The sequence below is a fragment of the Physeter macrocephalus genome, chromosome 4, assembly GCF_002837175.3.
Source record: "Physeter macrocephalus isolate SW-GA chromosome 4, ASM283717v5, whole genome shotgun sequence".
Taxonomy (NCBI): domain Eukaryota; kingdom Metazoa; phylum Chordata; class Mammalia; order Artiodactyla; family Physeteridae; genus Physeter; species Physeter macrocephalus.
Window position 1 is genome coordinate 116611476 of NC_041217.1, and position 20606 is coordinate 116632081.

Below are 20606 nucleotides of genomic sequence, written 5' to 3' on the forward strand. Positions count from 1 at the left end.
TATCACTGATGAATATAGATGCAAAAATCCTCAACAAAACACTAGCAAACAGAACCCAACAACACATTAAAAGGATCATACACCATGATCAAGTGGGATTTATCCCAGGGTTGCAAGAATTCTTTAATATACGCAAATCAATCAATGTGATATACCATATTAACAAACTGAAGGATAAAAACCATATGATCATCTCAATAGATGTAGAAAAAGCTTTGACAAAATTCAACGTTCATTTATGATAAAAACTCTCCAGAAAGTGAGCATAGAGGGAACCTACCTCAACATAATGAAGGCCATATACGACAAACCCACAGCAAACATCGTTGTCAATGGTGAAAAACCGAAAGCATTTCCTCTAAGATCAGGAACAAGCCAAGGATGTCTACTCTCACCACTATTATTCAATATAGTTTAGGAAGTCCTAGCCATGGCAATCAGAGAAGGAAAAGAAATAAAAGGAATACAAATTGGAAAAGAAGTAAAACTATCACTGTTTGTGGAGATGACATGATACTATACATGGATAATCCTAAAGAAGCCATGAGAAAACTACTACAGCTAATCAATGAATTTGGTAAAGCTGCAGGATACAAAATTAATGCATAGAAATCTCCAGCATTCCCAAACACTAATGATGAAAAATCTCAAAGAGAAATTAAGGAAACACTCCCATTTACCATTGCAAGAAAAAGAACAAAATACCTAGGAATAAACCTACCTAGGGAGAAAAAAGACCTGTATGCAGAAAACTATAAGACATTGCTGAAAGAAATTAAAGATGATAGAAACAGATGGAGAGATATACCTTGTTCTTGGATTGGAAGAATCAATATTGTGAAAATGACTATACTACCCAAAGCAATCTACAGATTCAATGCAATCCCTATCAAATTACCAATGGCATTTTTCACAGAACTAGAACAAAAAATCTTAAAATTTGTATGGAGACACAAAAGACCCCGAATACCCAAAGCAGTCTTGAGGGAAAAAAAGGGACCTGAAGGAATCATACTCCCTGACTTTAGACTATACTACAAAGGTACAGTAATCAAGACAGTATGGTACTGGCACAAAAACAGAAAATAGATCAATGGAACAGCATAGAAAGCCCAGAAATAAACCCATGCACCTATGGTCATCTAATCTATGACAAAGGAGCAAGGATATACACTGGAGAAAAGACAGTCTCTTCAATAAGTGGTGCTGGGAAAACTGGATAGCTACATGTAAAAGAATGAAATTAGAACACTCCCTAACACTATACACAAAAATAAACTCAAAATGGATTAAAGACCCATAATTCAAAAAGACACATGCACTCCAATGTTCACTGCAGCACTATTTACAATAGCCAGGTCATGGAAGCAACCTAAATGCCCATCAACAGGTGAATGGATAAAGAAGATGTCACACATACATACCATGGAATATTACTCAGCCATAAAAAGGAACAAAACTGGGTCATTTGTAGAGACGTGGATGGATCTAGAGACTGTCATACAGACTGAAGTAAGTCAGAAAGAGAAAAACATGTATCATATATTAACGCATATATGTGGAGCCTAGAAAAATGGTACAGATCAACCGGTTTGCAGAGCAGAAATAGAGACAGACGTAGAGAACCAATGTCCGGAGACCAAGGGGGGAAAGCAGCGGGTGGTGGTGGTGGTGGTGGTGTGATGAACTGGGAGATTGGGATTGACATATATACACTAATATGTATAAAATGGATAACTAATTAGAACCTGTTATAGAAACAAATAAAATAAAATTCAAAAAACCCCCACCCGATCTCACATTCTTGGTGGCAAAGGACAGATAAATAAGGTCTGCAAGTGATAACTGTCATGAAGAAATGTAAGCGTGTAAAGACAGCAAAAGCGGCGGTGCAAGTGTGCTCCTTTGGATAGAGCGGTCTGCGAAGACTCAGATATCGACCTTTGACAAACGACCTGAAATACGCGCCGAACGAGTTAAAAGAAATCTGGAGGAAGTGTTCCAGCCAGAGGGAACAGCAAGCGCGAAGTCGCGAAGTGGATCGAGCCTGCGTGTTGTAGGAACAGAGGGAAAGCCAGAGAGGTGAGCGAGGGAGCTTTGCGGTGGGAGTGGAGGTGGGCAGGAGCACATACAATATACACACACAGATATTTTTCTACCTGAGACCACATTACTAAGGAAGGAGGGTGTACAAATCTCTCAAGAGGCCACAAAAGGCAGGATGAAGCGGACTTCCAACCGCGGCGCTCCAGGGACGCCTTTCCTCCAAGGCTAGGGCCAAGTTAGACAGCCGTAGGGGATGGACTGGGTCCCGCCCTCAGAAGACCAACCCTCGCCCAGGAGCGGGGGCGGATCGCGGGGTTGGACCTCGACAGTCCCCGGCTCGCCTAGGCCGCCGGCGCTGCACCGGCCGCGGTTACCAGCAGGCGGTGTAGTGAGCGTGCCTGCAGCTGCAACCGCAGCCGCCGCCGCCCGCCAGTCCCAGCAAGGACGAGAAAGGAGGGGACCGGAAGGAGCCACTGGTGCTGCGGGAAGTGGCAGGAACGGGAGGCGGGGACCCACCTGGAAGCGCCCCAGCGCCGCTGTAGAGCTTCCTGCGGCGGCGGCCAGCCGAGCCAGTGCCGTGGCGGGGGCGGAAAGCGGCCACGGCGGCGGCGCCTCCCGGAGTGGCCTGCGGTGCTCGGCCCCGCCCGAAAGGTGAGCAGGCGCTCGGGGCACGTGGTGGGGGCCAGATGGGGGAGGGGGAATGGAGGAGGAGGGATCTCGGGGATGATCGGCTCTGGGACCCGGATTTGGAACCGAGTGCTCGGAGGGGGTGGGCTGGAGGCGGCGGCGGCGACGGCGGCGACGGAGAAGCCCCCACGTGGGGCGGGGGGGCGCGCGCACGTGTGCGCGGGCAAAAGGGGGGCGGGGAGGGCTCTGGGGAGGGTGGCGGGCGCGCGCGCGCTCAGTAGTGGTACACGTGACCGGCACGCCGAGAATGTTTCCACGTGACAGGCTCGGAGGCTGGCTGAGGCAGAAGATTGCTGTGTCTGTGTAGCGCAACCGTGGTCGTCGGAGACTTTAGGGTTGTTTGCCGCTTTTCATCTCTACTAGGGGGGTATGAAGAGAAATATAAGGCGGAAAAGACTTCCTGCTCTTTCTCTGTTATACACATTCTTTTCGTAAATGAAACCCTTTCTAAATGCCGAAGTACTGATTTCTCTGTACCGCCATGTTGGTTGTAGAGGAAACTCGCGAGATGCTAGTGGGTTCGTATCGCGAGATCTCCCGATTCTCGCGGGACCCTGTTGGCAGAGCAGTTGTCCTGGATGGCGGAGCCCTGGGTTCCGGGGGCCTGGGACCCGCAACTCTTTCTACAAGGCAAGTTGCGAGGGAGGGGCCGGGGGCAAGTGCCTCTTGGTGCCGGGAGCCGTGCTGCGTCATCTTCCTCTAGTCTTGAGGGGAATACATTGACCCAATTGAGGCGACACGATCCTCCTCCCCACCCCCCTGCGGGCGCTTCGCCACCTGCAGAAGCCACCCCTCAGCCCGGGCTCCTTCTCCCCCGCTCAGTGATAGTTCCTCCCGCGTCTCACTGGAAGTACGGAGCCGTGCTCGCACAGACGTGATGATTCCATTGGATACCGTTTCTCTTACTTTCAGACGTTCTTGTCAGTTTTTCCCCTTGTTGCCATTTCTGAAGAATTCCAGACCTTGTTAACCATTCTGTCGCTTGTTTCTGCTGCAGAACCTTTTTCCACGGCCCCTTCTCAGACGCTTAAAATAGAGCGCATTCCATTTTTTCTCTCTGGGCATCATTTACTCCCATTTATTTGGTGATTGATAACTTCCTCATCACTCTAACTTTGTGTTTACGATAACTTTTGGCAGTATTTGGAGGGATCCTTTATATATCTGACAATACGTGATGTCAGAATAAAACCATTCTTTTAATTTTTTTGCTACGTGCCTATTAACTCATAATTATCGATAAGTTTTTTTTTTCCGATAGGATTTTGATTACTATTGTTATGAGTTTGCCATCTTTGTTGTTCAGGGATGATGGTTTTAGTTTACGTATTTAAGGCAATAGTGGAATGTTTTAAGTCAAATTTAAAAGCAAACTTCTCTTCGTAAACTTTGATATCAAAGCTTGAGTTCAATTTTTCCTTAAATGAATTTGACGTAAGATTAGTTTTTCTCCAACCCTTCAATGTTTTATCAAAGATGAATTTATAGTATACTTTTTTTTCGTATTTTTGAGCAGTCTGGATTTATTTAGTATTCGTAGTGGTAAATTAATCGCAAACTAATCAGATAATTAGGTAATACAGTCATAATTTTTTTTAACTTCAAACGTGTTATTTTCCTTTACACTTAGTACGGAGAAAAATAAAGGGTAAAATGCTTCCTGTTACATTCTACCAAGTTGTCTCCCTCAGTCCTAAATCTCTGTAAACACTCTTAGCGGTAACTATGTATTATTCCAGATATTTTCCATGTGTTTTTTTTTTTTTTTTTTAACAAAGAGGAGGAAACGGAGGGGTGTTGTTTTAAGATACTCTATCACAACATTAGCAATCAGTAAAATTTTTTTCTGCTGACTGATATTTTTATTTAGTGGTTTTTTGACTCATGCATACATGCTTTAAAAAAGTAAATTTTTTGTACAGATTTTTTGGTGGTATAGTTTTGTGAAAATAGCTTGAGTGATAGCATTATTTTTACTGTAGAGTGGTATGCTGGTCGCTCTGTACAAAAATAAAGCCCATGTGAAATAAGATTTAAAGATTTAAATGTTTTGTCACTTGAGTTTTATATTTTTGTTTAATTATTGTGCTGTTTATTTACATTTATATTTATATGTTTATATTTCTTGATAACTTATATATTCTAAACTGTTACCCAAGTGTGTATATCGGAGTTTTCCAGAAGTTTAAAAAGTTATCAGCTTAATTAAATAGTTCTCAACTGAAGAGTGGAAGATACATCAGTAGTTAATACAGACAAACATACATATACTCAAAAGTTGCTATGCAGCATTTTGTGATTGTTTTTTGTATTTTTCCCTCCAAACTACCAGCAATATTATTTATCACACTTGTCACATAAAAAAATTGACCACTCGTTTTGGTCACTGTAGTTTTCTCTTGTAATAGTTAAAGTAGGAATGTTGGGGAATAAAAGTGAGTGTTGAGAGGTGAGATGTGGCAAAGAGGAAAAGGAGACATGGGAGTGTGTATAGGTTGATATTGAAATGGAATTGGAGAAGTTGCAGAGAAAAGAAAGGATGGTAGAAGGTTGACAGAGCCATGGTCCAAAAATAGTCTGTTCATGATGGCCGGACGGTGACTTGAATTGACCAGAATTTGGAATCAGTACGTGAGGCAATTTTTTTCCTCTTAAATAATTTTTTTTAAGCAGGTTTTAGCCCACCCCCAAATGTGCTTGATATCACCTGTCCCCCCCCCAAAAAAAACCAATCAACTGAAGTTGATGTTTAATCGGAACTCTGTGAATTCTTTACTTATTTTATGTTTTTAGAAGTAGGAGCTTATGAAAATGACAGTGGATTCAAAAGATCACAGTTCTATAATGGCCTTTGCAAACTTTACAAAGTTTCGCTTGGGAATTGGGCCTTGAGAGTTCGCATGTGCATCTGATCCTTGTAATAATGTATGTTACTTATTCGTACAACTTTGTTTTATAAACTGTTTTTGGTAGCGGATCTTAGGGATTAGCAGACTTTTACAGACACTAAAATACCCATATACTGGGTAGAAATATACTGAGAAAATACAAGAAGAAGAGAAATACATCTTATGTGAGTTGAGTTTTGCTTGAGTAAAACTTAACCAGGAAATTTAATTTTCCTCTTTCTCAGTTATTACTGTCATAGAAGTGATCTATGAGAGCTAATGAGCCTCAGTAATCAGAGGATATTAACAAAAGTGATAATATGATGTCCTCACTTGGATTTTTTTCTTTAGATACGACAATGCTAGTTTCCATAGACCTGAAACTTTGTAACTATATAGTGTAATACCTATGTTACATATTAATTATATGAAGAATGTACATTTTATTTCCTGCCTCTTCCTGAACCAGTGTCCAAGACAGATTACAGGAAATTACTTGACCAGAAATATCAATGAAAGTACGTGCAGGCGCTTTTTTAAACAATCTGCCATTTCATATGAAAATTCATTGTCAGTTTAAGTACAAGGAATATTTGCTGGAAGTCTTTGCATGTTTTTTGTTTTGTTTTGTTTTTTGTTTTTTTGGCCTCGACAGTGAAAGCGTGGAATCCTAACCACTGGACCACGAGGGAATTCCCAGTCTTGATTTTTAAAGTACTGTTTAATATATATGTGGTATACACTGTAGTGCAGTTTTCTATAGTTAATACCCTGATAACCACTGTAACTATACTTTAAAAAACACTGTGTAAATATTTCCCAAAGTCCTAAGTCTTGCCTTCTAGAACCATGCAGTATGGACTTTGCTATTTCATTTGAACTTGTCCTTCTCACTTCTTTCCTTCTTTTTCTTTTCATCTGTTATTTCTCAACTTACGTAGGTAATTTTTCTCTGGTCAGAGACAAGTGAGTTGAGTAACTTTGAGGAGACTATAAAACTATTAAGTTATTACTATTTTGGAACTCCAGAATATGTGTAAGTTGCAGTTAGTAATTAAACATTTTTTGAGTGATTGAGATTTTAGTCATTTCAAACAGCAGAGATCCTGAGGCTTCAAAATAACTGTAACCAAGTATAATAAGCCTATGAGCTTTATTCAGAAACTACTAACTGGAGTAAATAATTTAACATTTTGTAGCCCCAACAGGGTTGGTTATCTGATTTTTCAGCCCACAGATTACAATTTGCAAGGTTGGCCATTGGAGTTAGGCACACTGACAACTGAAATGTCATCTTATTTCAAGGCTACTGAAGAGCTATTAAAAAGCATATGGAACTATAAAAGGATAGTGTTTTAAGGCCATTTCATGGAGACATACAGTCCTATAATCATTAACTTCTGAGGGAATAACAATGTTGTAGAGTAGTATAGTACATGGTCTGTCACAATGATGATCTTAATCATAAACTTTTACTCTATGTACTGTGTTTAAGGAATTAAGAAATGGGTGTCTTTTTAGAAGATTCTTATAAGGGTAAACGTTTTCAAAGCTTTTTAATAAATTCGTTTCAGTTTTCTAGAAAATTCACTTAACAGAACTCATCTGATACCCCCCCAAAAATGGGGCTGCTGTGTATGGAATTTTCTTTGTTTTATTGCTTTTATCTACTTATTTCCTTATTTAATATTTCAAGGAGTTGCCTCCCAAGTAAGACTATATTACATTTAATATTTGATATCAGTAATAATTAACCAATTGGCTAAAGACAAGCACGTTTGTTGATGAAGGAATTTTCAGAGCAGATAATTAGAATTAGTAAATGACCTGTCTGTGAATCAGTTGTATAGTTCTGAATCCTGATAGTGAGTCTCCATCCTTAGCACAGCTGAATGTCCAGAGGTGAGAAGTGTTTCTTTTTGTAGTAGATTTTGTTTGTTGCTTTGCTTGCCTTTTCAGTCTCTTTTAATATGTTAATTTAAACCTTATGCTCCCTTCAGTGGTAGAGTGATGGTATATAGCACTTAATTTAGGTATTGAGTATATTTGTGTGTGTTTTAATGATTTTGATGGCTGGGAGGATTTTGAATCTTGGGAATTAATATAACCATATTAAAAATTTGATGTATTTCTTCTGTTATTTAAAAATATATCTTTTACATGTTTACAGATAAAACATATTTAGTTTCATGTCCTGCTTTTAACCTAATGTTAGGTAACATTTTCCCATTCTCACAATGAGTATTTTTAACCATCATTATAAGTCGTTGTATGATGTTCCATGTGTAGATGTATATCATTCTCCTGTTCTAGTTTTTTTGCATAAGAGTGTGAAGAACATTTATATATAAGGTGTTTCTTATATATAGTATTATCTTCTAGTATATTACAGGTATAATTTTTAGGTACATTTTAAAGGCTCTTAAAACTGTCACGACATTTGTCAAAAGGATCAATTTATATTCACGTTGGAGTGGCTGTTGGCTCTATACATCAACATTAAGTATTGTTTATAAAAACGTAATAGGGGATAAGTCGTATTATAACATTTTTTTTCTTAGATTACTACTGGGGTGAAACATGCTTAATAGGTGTATTTCTTTTATGAGTTTTTCAGATAAACAGAATTTTAAAATTAATATAATCAAATCATTGGCCTAATTTTGTTTTATTTCTGATCTTACAAAATTCTTCCTTCTCTAGAAATGTAATAAATAAATAATACTGATCTTAATACTATTTATTTTAGTTTTTCTAAGTTAGATTTAAATAAATTTAACTTTTTATCTCATCTGGCATTGGCATGAGAATGTAAATGTTTTCCTGCAAATCGGTAATTGTCTCAAGTCTATTTATTAAATAATTTTTCTTTGTTTAGCGTGTTTCATTTTTACATTTTAAATGTTTATATCTTATATTGCTTATTTTTAATCCCAAACTTTAAAAAAATTAGTATTGTTTTTTGGATGATTCTTACTACATGTTTAATATCTTTTGCCCTGGTCTCTTTATTGTGTTTGTTTTCTTATCGATTTTTGAAAGCACTTTATAATTTGAGGATAATAAAAGCTTATTTTGTACAAAACAATGTTTTATAATTCTTTTGTCAACGAAAATTTGAAATATTCTTTTCCCATATACCAGAATTAAGTAGGATTAAATGAAGCAATTTCTCCTTTTTTGAAAAGATAAAATATGAAACTATGTAAAGGTACAGTACAAAAGGCTGTAAAGAGAAAAACTACTTTGGTAGATTTTGTGGAATTAAAGAAATAAACTTCTAAGATCAACAATTTAGGATGTGTGCTTAAGGTGTTTCCCTCATTAAATAATAATATACAACTTGACATCATATCCCTCTAAAATATTTAGAAAAAAAAAAGTGTTCATTAGCAGTTCTAGGACTCAAGTTCCAGAGTCACAATTCCTTTGTTTTTCAACTGTTAAGAATGGCGGCAATGTTGTGCATTTACTGAAATTAAATAATGAATCTGAGAAATTCTATGTGAGCATTAGTGAGGGCATCCTTGCCAAGGAGAGCTTTTTAAATGTTTAAAGTTCTTATTGTTTACGAAGGTGTGGTTTGTTTTTTTCCTTTATGAAATAATTATTCAAGATAATAAAATAATTTTTAAAAAGTGAGATATTTATACTTACTTACATTTTAAAACTGTAATGTTCCAAGCTATTATTTTATTAAATATTGACTAGCACTTTCTGTTGGCTACAGAATGGTGTGGTTACCTGATTGCTAGGAAGAAAAACCAGATTAACTTTGTGAGTATGAAAACATAATAAATATTTGAAAACACATACGTCCTGTGCTTGGGTATTACATAAAGAGAATTGCAGATGAGGAACCGGGTGTGATGAAATTTCCTTTTACCTTGGATTGGGATGAGATTTATAGGGATTGGAACATAATTTATATCTTTTATTTCTACTAGAATTCTGCTACCCCCTAGGGTGTGAGTTTATTTTTCAAAAGGGCACTGAAGTGGTCCAGGAATAGCAGTTGCTAATTGTGTTCTGCACTTACTTACCTCCTTACTAATAACTTTTTCAAAAAATTGGACAGAAGTTTAAGGAAAGTAGATACTGCAGCTCATATACACTTCCCCATTAGAAGCAGATTTATGTGTTTCATAAACAGAGTGAAATTTAGCTTGGCTGTATTATAGTGGGAGGTACCAAGATTTTTTCCTCCTGAAGAAGGTGTGTGTATGTATGTTTGAGATTTATCTACTGAAAGCCCTTGAGGAGCTTTGTAATACTTCTCTATATTAACTCTCTGCTCCCCACCCCAAACCTGTAATTCTTTTTTTTTTTTTTTTTTTTTTTTTTTTTGCGTTACACGGGCCTCTCACTGTTGTGGCCTCTCCCGTTGCGGAGCACAGGCTCCGGACGCACAGGCTCAGCGGCCATGGCTCACGGGCCCAGCCGCTCCGCGGCATGTGGGATCTTCCCGGACCGGGGCACGAACCCGTGTCCCCTGCATCGGCAGGTGGACTCTCAACCACTGCGCCACCAGGGAAGCCCCAAACCTGTAATTCTTAATCTGAATGGTCTCCACTAAATTTTTTTAAAATAAATTTATTTATTTATTTATTTTTGACTGTGTTGGGTCTTTGTTGCTACTCACGGGCTTTCTCTAGTTGCGGCGAGCGGGGGCTGCTCTTCATTGTGGTGCGTGGGCTTCTCATGGCGGTGGCTTCTCCTTGCGGAGCACGGGCTGTAGGTGCGTGGGCTTCAGTAGTTGTGGTTCGCGGGCTCTAGAGTGCAGGCTCAGTAGTTGTGGCGCACAGGCTTAGTTGCTCCGCGGCATGTGGGATCTTCCCGGACCAGGGCTCGAACCTGTGTCCCCTGCATTGGCAGGCGGATTCTTAACCACTGAGCCACCAGGGAAGTCCCTAAAAATTTTTAATGTTGCTGTTGCAGTAATACGTTTCATTTCCTGAGGGAGAAATTTCCTCCCCCCCACACTTAAAAAATGTAAATATGATTAGCATATTAATACACACAGAAAGTTCTCCTAAGTGTACAGTTCAGTGAATTTTCACAATGTGAACACACCTGTGTAATTATTACTGAGAAATAGAACATTATCAAAACCCCGGAAACTGTCTTGTGCTGTATTGTGGTCATTAACTCCCCACGCCCATGAGAAATCAGTTTGATTTCTAGTACCATAGAATAATTTTGTCTGGTTTTGAACTTTAACTTCCTTTATAAACATTAATGTATTGTTATCCTGTTTTGATATGAGTAACTTGAGAAATCCTAGAACTTGATCTAGTTTATACCTGGACATCTCAGCACTTAGACATTTTTCTCATGGTATTCATAGTTTTCAGGAACTTTAGAAGGCGACATCAAAGAACCACCTTCTTTGCATTCAGATTGTGTGGTAGACCCTGTTTGTGTTTTAATGTTGTTTGGGCAAACAGGATGCTTTTAATTTCTGTCATTGATGGCCTTCAAGAGTACCTCACCTTTTTTTTTTTTTCCTCTTACTTAAAAATTTTGTTTTGAAAACTTTGGTATAGCATTCCTGACCAGCTAATGGCTTTTTGGACTTTTATCCTATGAGTTGGCAGCTTTCTTTTCATTCTTTGAATTCCTTTCAAGCAGTGATTCCCATTCAGATTTTTATGACAGCTACCCTGTAGTATCCGCTGTTATTTCAAAGAATGTCATGAGTACCCACCCCTCCCCTTCCCTCCCCTCTCATAAAAAGTCTCAGGTTAAGTAATTTTACTTTAAAAATATTTATTTTGTATTTATGAACAGTATAACATTGTGGTATACAGATTATAGGTCAAATTATAGGCTACTAAAAAATTGAGAGTCAGCTATAACTAGTTAGCAACTCCTTTCAGGCTGGCTTCAAGTGTTAAATGTAACTTTCTTATGAGAAATTCTCCCTTTGTACTTTCTTTTCTACCCCTCCATTTCACTTTCTTAATTTTAAAGGAAGGCATAGGAAAGATTTATTACTGTGTTCCTGCACATAATTTTTCTTTCATTTAAGTCCCACAGTTAGCCTGGAAGATACACTTAATTTCCTTTATAAACGAATTTTGCTTGCTGTCACTCAGTAATTATTAGGACCAGAATATTATAAATGGCCTGTAGCTGTCAAAATTAGATGTTTTGTTCAAGTATAATTTAAGAGTAACACGTACCTACATTTTGTACCCTAGTGCTCTTTCATTTGCTGAGCTTTTGTGGAAATTAAGCGTTATGCAAAAATTTAGACTAATTTCTAAAAAAAAATTTTTTTTTTTTTTTTTTTGCCTGGATATTTTAAATGTTTGGCTTTGGGCATCATGTTATAGGAGAACATCTCATGAAGAGTGAAGGAGAAAGTAATTGACTTCTGTAAAGGTTATAGAGTTACCACTAAATTTGAATAAATGCTGTCTCTTGGTGAATGAGTCAGGACAATTTCCAGTTTGACCTAAGGCACATTTATGGGTAGGTACTTTTCTTTCTATAGTTAGCAAAATTTCATGAAGGAAATTTTGATTCGTTTGTAACTATAAGGCAGTTGTTCTCAAACTTTAGCATACATCATAATCATAATCGCCTGGAAGTTTTGTTTGTTTTTATTCTTTAAAAACAATGCATGCTTTGCCCCACCCCTAGAGTGTCAGGTTTAATAGATTAGGAGATCACACAATACTAGGGTATAGTAAGGGCACCTACATTTAAAAACAAACAAAAACCCCACAGGTGTTTCTGATGTACATCCTAGCTGAGAACCTTTTAGCATTATTTCTTAAAATATGATCCTGGGAATTTCAGTTGGCAATCTGTTAAAGGTGCAGATTCTCTCAAACTCTGGGGTGAAACCTAGAAATCTATTTTAAACTAGCCCTCCAAGTGATTCTGGTGTGTGCCAAAGCTTGAGAACCATCCTTGTAACTCAGAAGTGTCCTTCCTTGACACCTGTCTGGGAGCTTGTTAGAAATGGAAATTTCAGACCTTCTTGATAACAATCTCATTTTAACTAGATTCCCAGGCAGTTTGAATGTGTATTGAACATTGTGAAGGGCTGCTCTAGATGATTTTTATTACCATTATAAAAATAATACTAATTTAAAATTATTGAACATTTGCTGTATGCTAGATACATGTAAATACTGTATTCATTATTATTTGGTCCTCACAACAACCTTGTAGGGATGTTATTTATGTATGTATGTATGTGTTGGGTCTTTGTTGCTGTGCACGGGCCTCTCATTGCGGTGACCTCCCCCGTTTCAGAGCACGGGCTCCAGGTGCGCAGGCCTCAGCAGTTGTGGCTCGCGGGCTCCAGAGTGCAGGCTCAGTAGTTGTGGCGCACGGGTTCATCTGCTCTGAGGCATGTGGGATCCGGGAGGGACCAGGGCTCCAACCCCCGTCCCCTGCACTGGCAGGCCGACTCCCAATCACTGCGCCACCAGGGAAGTCCAGGGATGTTTACTTTTATCTTCATTCTGCAAATGAGCAAGTTGAGGCAGAGAAGTTAAGTATCTTGCTCAGTGTCACACAGGCATTGAATGCAGGGTTTAGGATATGAACTTAAGCATTCAAACTCTACTTTTGGGGTTTGAGATGCTATCATCAGGACCATTTATGTGCATGTATATGTGTCTTCCTTGTTGTTCGAGCTCCATTGTATTGACATATATTCTAATGAATTTTTTGTGTGTCAAATTTTACAGTGGCATTTGAATTTTCTTCCAGATCTTATATTCAAAGACTGTTTTTGCTAAAATATTGTGTTTTATATACAAAAACAGAACTGGAAATAGCTGTGATTTGAATACTTTGGTTTTTAAGGATAGAAATCACTTAAGTTTATTCATCAAGGTGTTATTTATCCAAACTCTTTGTTCCCTTATACTTTTGTTTTGTGTGCAATTGTAGTAAGGCAGCTCTTACTGGTTAGTGTTTCATTTAAAATTTTGCACAATGGTAAGTTCATATATTCAATAATTATATTTGTTTATTAAAGAGGACCACAGTTGTAGTTCAGTACTTAGAGGCCCCGATGTGCTGAAACTATACTTGGGGTTCATTTCAGGTAAGCATGCATATTTGCAGAATAATAAATCTAAATGATGGCGTTTATTTCAAGGTAATAGTATACGAAAGCATTCTGGTCACCTTATTAATAATAGGTTATTTTGGGAGGATTTGAGTCATATTTTTTAAGTGTACAATTCATTGATTTTTAGTAAATTTACATTGTTGTGCAACCATTTCCACAGTCCAGTTTTAGAACATTTCCATCAATCTAACTGATTTCTTTTTCTTTTTTTGTCAGTCTCACTTTCAGCTTATTATAGATTTTTAAAAAGTCAGCTGGTACATTTTAGAAGTCCTTCAATATAGTACCATACTACATTATTAGTAGTAAATACCTGTGTATAAACCTTAATCCATAAACCTTTTTTTAACTTACTGTTAAGAAATGGAAAAAAAAAAATTAGTATTCTAGCTCTTAGTTTCTGTTCACTCAGATCAGTTAACTGATTGGCAGGATTCAAAGTGATGTGAATGGTAGTGTTTAGGCCTAGGAAACATTCTTTCATTCACTTAATTGACTATTCACAATCTAATGTATGAAGAGAGAATGAGGAGAAGAGAAAGAGAAGATAATTAAGGGAAACTATAGTTCTATGATGATATTGAAAAATACAGAGTTCTGTTTGGTGGTTGCTTGGTTTCTGGAAAACTATGGTAAGCATTTCTGTTGTCTTGATCTGAATACCTCACAAGAATGACAGTTGTTTTTTTTTTTTTAAACCCGTTTTTGCTACATTTTAAGAATTTTGAGGATGAGTAGCACATTATGCTGAATAAGGTAGTTCAGCCACCTGACTTTTTATGTCTCTCTAACCCTGGGTTTTTATGATTGCATATAAGGCTCTTTTAACACAAAAATGTCTGAAAATTACCTGTGGCATAATGTAATAGAATTTTAAATTCTATTTAATTTAATTTAATTTATTTAATTTAATTCTATTTAATTTAATCCACTTTAATTAAGTGGATTAATTAAACAATACATTAATAATAAAGATTATCAGAGCTTTTGATACATTATTCGCTGGCAGTTTAGTCTCCTGAATGTGCAAGAGAACTGCTGGTATGAAATTGATTCCGACCAACAAGGAAGAACAGTGAGGGACGAGTGGAATTAACTATTACTGAACATTTGTTTTGGGCAAGTGGACCCATTTTATAGTTTCTTCTTTGTGTTGTAGCAAAAAGAACATGGGCTTGGAATCAGGTAGACCTGGATTTAAATCCTGGCTCTAGCACTTAGAAACTCTGTGACTTTAAGAAAATTACTTATATCTAAGCTCTTGTTTTCCTCAATATAAATGATACATACTTTCTGCTTACATATAGAGTATATAAGGCACTTGATATAAAATAGGTGCTCATTAAATCTGTTCTTTATTGATGTCAAAATGGAGACTCAGAGAAGTTTGTTACACGGCTAGTAAGTGACAAATATCTGTCTGATTTCAAAGTCCATGCTTTTCCAAAATACTGTTCTTTGTCTCCTAGATAGAAATGGAAATCATGGGAATCAAAAGTTAGAGACTGTGTCACTTTGAATTTTAAATTATTAGGTAGGAATTCACAGAAAAGCAAGTTTCAGAAAGGTCAGAAAAAAGATTGGTAATGACCACAGATGATGTAGACAATATTGATAGAGGCACTTAAAAATGAAACATGTTATTTAAAAAAATGGAACATGTATTAAAATTACAAAAAATTTCCACTGAGGGGAGAAAAATGCATGAGTCATTCAGAGAAAATATTGTGACTTTCACATAGGTAATTTCTAATAAACTTCAAAAGAAAACGTATCAAGAATACCTGCATTACTAATGGTTTATAACTGATGGTTAATACTAAAATATGTCAGTAGGATTATGGGGATGCTAGAGCTCTGAATGAGTTAAAGTTTGCAAAAAATGCTTAAGCCAACAAAGGAGGGCTTTAGCTCAACTCAGCAAGATAAGTAAGGAAGAAAGAGGCCCATTCATTGGGGAGATATTAAATAATGACAACTACTCAAATCCTGTTTTACTTCTCTTACATCTAGGAAAGTGACTTTCATACTGGAAGGGAGACGACCTTGTTTAAAGAGGAGACTATTCCATGATTGTTCTGTGGTAAAGAGCATCTAGTTTCATTAAATAAATTTAGATCTGTAGTTCTAATGAATTACTTAGAGCAATGAAGCATCATTGTTTCTTGATGTCTGTGGCTGCTTTTGGGTGTAAAGACCATTTACAAGTTTTGGTAAAATAATATTGAGTAGTTAACAAATTAAAAAACTTGTTTTTTAAGTTCAACTTATACATTTTATTACTCTATTAATAAATTTAGCAAGTTTCATATAAACTAAGAATATTTTTGTTTTCCTGGGTGGGGGGATGACACTTTGATTACTATATCTTAGTAATTCTCGCTGAAGAGATTAAAGCTCCCTTAAAACACCCTTTCCAGGTAAAATGGCTTTTGTACTTGTCTTCTTTTTCTGTAATACACTTATATATTTGCATGCCTTGCTCCCTCATTTCTTAGGTTCAAATGTCACTTGGTCTAGAGAGGTTCTCCCGGATGAAGGAATTTCCAAGGGGCATCATTTACATAGACTTGCCTGTGAATGATGCTTACTGGTGTGACCCTCTTCATACCATCTAAAAGAGCACGTCCTCCTTTCAGTTTCCCTGGTTTATTTTTCTTCACAGTAATTATCATATTTCATATTTATTGTTTGCCTCTTCTCATTAAAATATGAGATCCACGAAAGTTGAAATTATGTTTTCATAATTCACTGATTTATGTTTACTGATTTAATTCTCAGAGCTTGGAATGATAACTAGTTCATGGTGTATGCTCAGTGATTATTTGTTGAATGAATGACTTTATATTGTAAAGTACTTGGAACAATGTTGAGCACTAGGAAAGTGATCTTTGAATGTTGGCTGTTAGTAGCACTACTACTGCTGCTTAACTTAATTACATTCCTTATATTTACACATTAATTTTACTGGATTTTATTTTATTTTTTTTAGCACTTTATATACCTTACAGAGTAAATGTAAAATTTCAACAACAGGACTTTCCCGGATACTTAAAACTCCTTTAAAATTAATAAGTGGGGGCTTCCCTGGTGGCGCAGTGGTTGAGAGTCCGCCTGCCGATGCAGGGGACACGGGTTCGTGCCCCGGTCCGGGAAGATCCCACATGCCGCGGGGTCGCTGGGCCCGTGAGCCATGGCCGCTGAGCCTGCGCGTCCGGAGCCTGTGCTCCGCAACGGGAGAGGCCACAACAGTGAGAGGCCCGTGTACCGCAAAAAACAAAAAAAAAAATTAATAAGCGGAACTTTTAAATATAGTCAGTCATAATTTCTCTTAAGCATTCCAATTAACCAAACCAAATACTTTATACCTTTAAACTTAATGTCCTAAGGCTTAAGTCAGTTACTATTTTAAATTTAGAATTATAAGACTTTCAGATTCTGTAATGTTAAAGTTCTCTTAAACATGATAAAAACTTAAAGAAAAAATATATAGTTGTAAACTTAACATGGAAATATTAATATTGTGGGTTTGATATATAATACTTAAATTTTAGTAGTATTTAATTCTAATTCACCTTGGCAGAGAGTCACTTACTTAAGGGAATAGTTTTGTCGTCTCAAGCAAGTTGAAATTTCTGTGACACAGTCTATGAACCATCTACCAGACCAGTTACCATCTCTTGACTGGCTGATTATCAGCCTGACATTGATTGGCTTCGGAAGCTGCCTTTGTCCAGGTGGTTTTTCTCATTCCACACATGGACACATTGAACCTTTAACAAAAATCGTCCGTATGAAAACAGTGGAACTCCAAGACAATGTCTTTTGGTTTCTTCTCCATTCAAATTTAAGGCTTTTTGTAACTGCCTTTTAATTCCATTGCCTCATAAAGTTCTGTAAACCCCACCCAGGTTGTTTCACCACTTGACTGGATTCCAAGAATTAATTTTCTACCTATTTGGCTAATGCCACAGGTTTTAGATCATTTAAATGACACAAAGGAACTGAGAGAGATGTTGATAGCTTTTGTTAATTTGTGGTGAATCAGAGTATGCCAGAAGATTAGAAACAGACAAAGTGTTATTTAAAAAAAAAACACAGTAGTTTTTGAAATCATTTTCCAGTCCTTGGAGGTAAGGTAGAGAAATAGGCTAGTTCATTAGCATTAAGAACATTACATTAATAGGTGTAAAATAACCTTTCTTAAATACTGGTACAGAGGGATTTATGTCAAACTTAAGAGATGTATCTAAAAAGGCTTTTTTTGTCCTTGTCTATTTTAATATTTGTATTAATACTTTGCATAAATAAACAGTTGTTTATTTTCTGAACAACTCAACTGGCAAGGATAGATGACTAAAAACAGCTTTCAAAATTTTGTCTGAAATCACAGGCAGGAACCTATAGTGTGAGTTACTTAAAAGTGAAGAATTTCTGAAAAAGTATGGAATTCAATTGAAAAAGTTCTGAGTAGAATTCTATTCAGTTCACCAATTTTAAGGAACTGTACTAGAGAATAAAACATGAATTGCACTGTTGCCTCAAGGAGCCTGTAATCAAGGAGGAATATACACATATCAAACTACATTGTAAATTCTGTGATAGAAGGTTTAAGTGTTACGGGAACAAAAGAGAGAGCATTTAATTCTGATGGATCATTGAATTGGGTTTTGAGGAAGAAAAGTTTTCTAGGAATTGAAGATGGGAGAAAGTCATTGTGGTGTTTTGTTTGTTCTTTTTTTTTTTTTCTAATTAGGGGACAGAAAAATCAGCCAGGGCTCTGTTTATTAAGACATATACTTGTGAATAGATAAATAATACATTGGAATGGGAGATTAATTAGGCTATTACAGTTGTTTAAATGGGGTGATGATGGTCTGACCTGGAGCAATAACAATAGGACAGAAAGAGTAGGTTTTTTCAGGACATTTCAGAAGTCGAAGAAGTAGGGTTTATTGATTGTATACTGATGGGAAAAGGAAAGAGTTAAGATGTCTCAAAGTTTTTTAGTTTGGGTGATTAGATATATGTTCTTTAGATTGTTGACATAGGGAGGAGATAGTTTTTTGGAGGTAGAAAGAAAATGCCTAGGGATTTGTATTTGTTGAATACAGCTACTTTTGGGATATCTAGATTGAGAGCTCAGAATATGCCAGTCTGAAGTTTGGGGTGTTGGTTGGGGCTAGAAATATAAAACTATTTATAGATTAAATTTATCTGAAAGAGTTTGACTTCACCTATGGAGAGAGGGTTAGAAGGGGTGGGACATGTACATTTTGTCGGGAGCAGAGAGGAGTCACATTGCATGAGAAAATGAAGGGGAAAGCCTTAGAAAATTTATCTCAGAGGTAGGAGGAAATCTAGAAGGAAATGCAGGTCAAAGATGGGAGTTTCAAAGGAAGGAGAGAAGTGATGACTTGATTAAAAGCTTCAGGGGGATTTAAATGGTGTGGCCACTGAGAAGAGAAACCTTTGCAACTGGGGGAAGAACTAGCTGGATTTGATAGAGAATTTTAGGAGTTTAGTTTTGCATAATCTCAGAGATCAACAGTGTGAGTTGTTTAAAAAAGAACAAAACAAAACAAATGAGGTACCAGGTTGTATTAATGGGATTCTATCCATAATAAGGGATATACCGTAATATGTATTCCGTGTTGGTTAGAACACGTTTACAATGTTGGCCTTCCTTCTAGAAGCTGCATTTTAAGAACAGTAAATGAAAAATTGAATGTGTCAAGAGGAGGGTAACCATATGATGATGAAGTGTCTGAGAACCTTTGAAGGAGTTTGCAGTGCTTATTGTGGAGAAGGGATGACTTGGTTGGAATGGGTGGAGAACAGGAGGCGGCAGCTATTTTCAGGTAATGAAGGGCTGTAAGCTGTAATGAAGTTTCATAGAGTGGAACTAGATCCAGGAATACTGCCAGACTTTTTTCCTTAACTGAGATATTCTTTTAAAAAAATCACAGTTACAATGATCAAAATCAGGAAATTTAACATTAATATAATATCTAATTTATAGTCCATAATCAAATTTTGTCAGTTATCCTAATAATTACTTTCATCGCTTTAAAATCAAGGATCATGCGTTGTATTTAATTATCCTGTATTTCTAGTCTCCTTTAATCTGGAACAGTTCCTCAAGTTTCCTGACCTTGACATTTTTGAAGAGTTTAGGCCCCTTATTTTGTTGAATGTACCTCAATTTGTGTTTCTGATGTTTCCTTTTGTTTAGATTCAGGCTATATGCACTGATACCTTCAATTCCAATCACTGCAGTGTGTATTCCAGTTTTCTAACCTGACATATTTGTAACTCTCTTCTCCAGTAAAGATAATTAAAAGGTTTTTGGGGTTTTTTTTGCATCATGTTTAAAAGTACCCTGTTACCACTTGAACTGCTCAAAAGTGGAGAAGGGGATATCTTGTGAGTTTAGAAACTCCCCGGAATTGTATAAAGGAAACTGACAGTATTCTACAATGATCTCATTTTATTCATATGATAATTATCAACATTAAGATTGGTATGCTTTCCTCTTTTATACAAGAGAAAATCTCTCCTCAGAGAATTGTAGTTTGTTACCAAATATCTAAACATAAAGTCCATATTCATTTTCCTCTAAGTGTCAAAAAAGCTGTTAGGGTGTGTCTTCAGGGCTGAATAACATCTGAGGATGTTTTCAATCATTGTATTGGAAGTTTGCTTTTTGTATGTGTGCCATTGTTAATTGCATGCTTTTCTGGGTGATTTTTATGAGGGGATCTAGCGATTTTTTTTTTTTTTTTAGAGTTAAAACAATGCTCAATTTATTGATGACAAATTAGGGTGGCAAATGCACTTAGAGTACATATGGAATTTGAGTTCCTGAATTTTCCCAGAAAAGTTTT

The 20606-nt window shown here is 36.9% G+C and overlaps 1 protein-coding gene across 2 annotated transcripts in view; it reads left to right on the forward strand.

Moving 5' to 3' along the window:
- Positions 1-2554: 2554 nt before the first annotated feature.
- The window catches only part of ZZZ3 (zinc finger ZZ-type containing 3), a 112415-nt gene continuing 94363 nt past the window's right edge, over positions 2555-20606 (forward strand). The window contains exons 1-2 of one of the 2 annotated variants that reach the window (XM_007111489.4): positions 2555-2697; positions 9352-9398. The gene's annotated coding sequence lies outside the window, so the exon portion shown is untranslated. The remainder of the gene's footprint in view (positions 2698-9351; positions 9399-20606) is intronic. The other variant, XM_024119617.3, reaches the window with a different exon arrangement.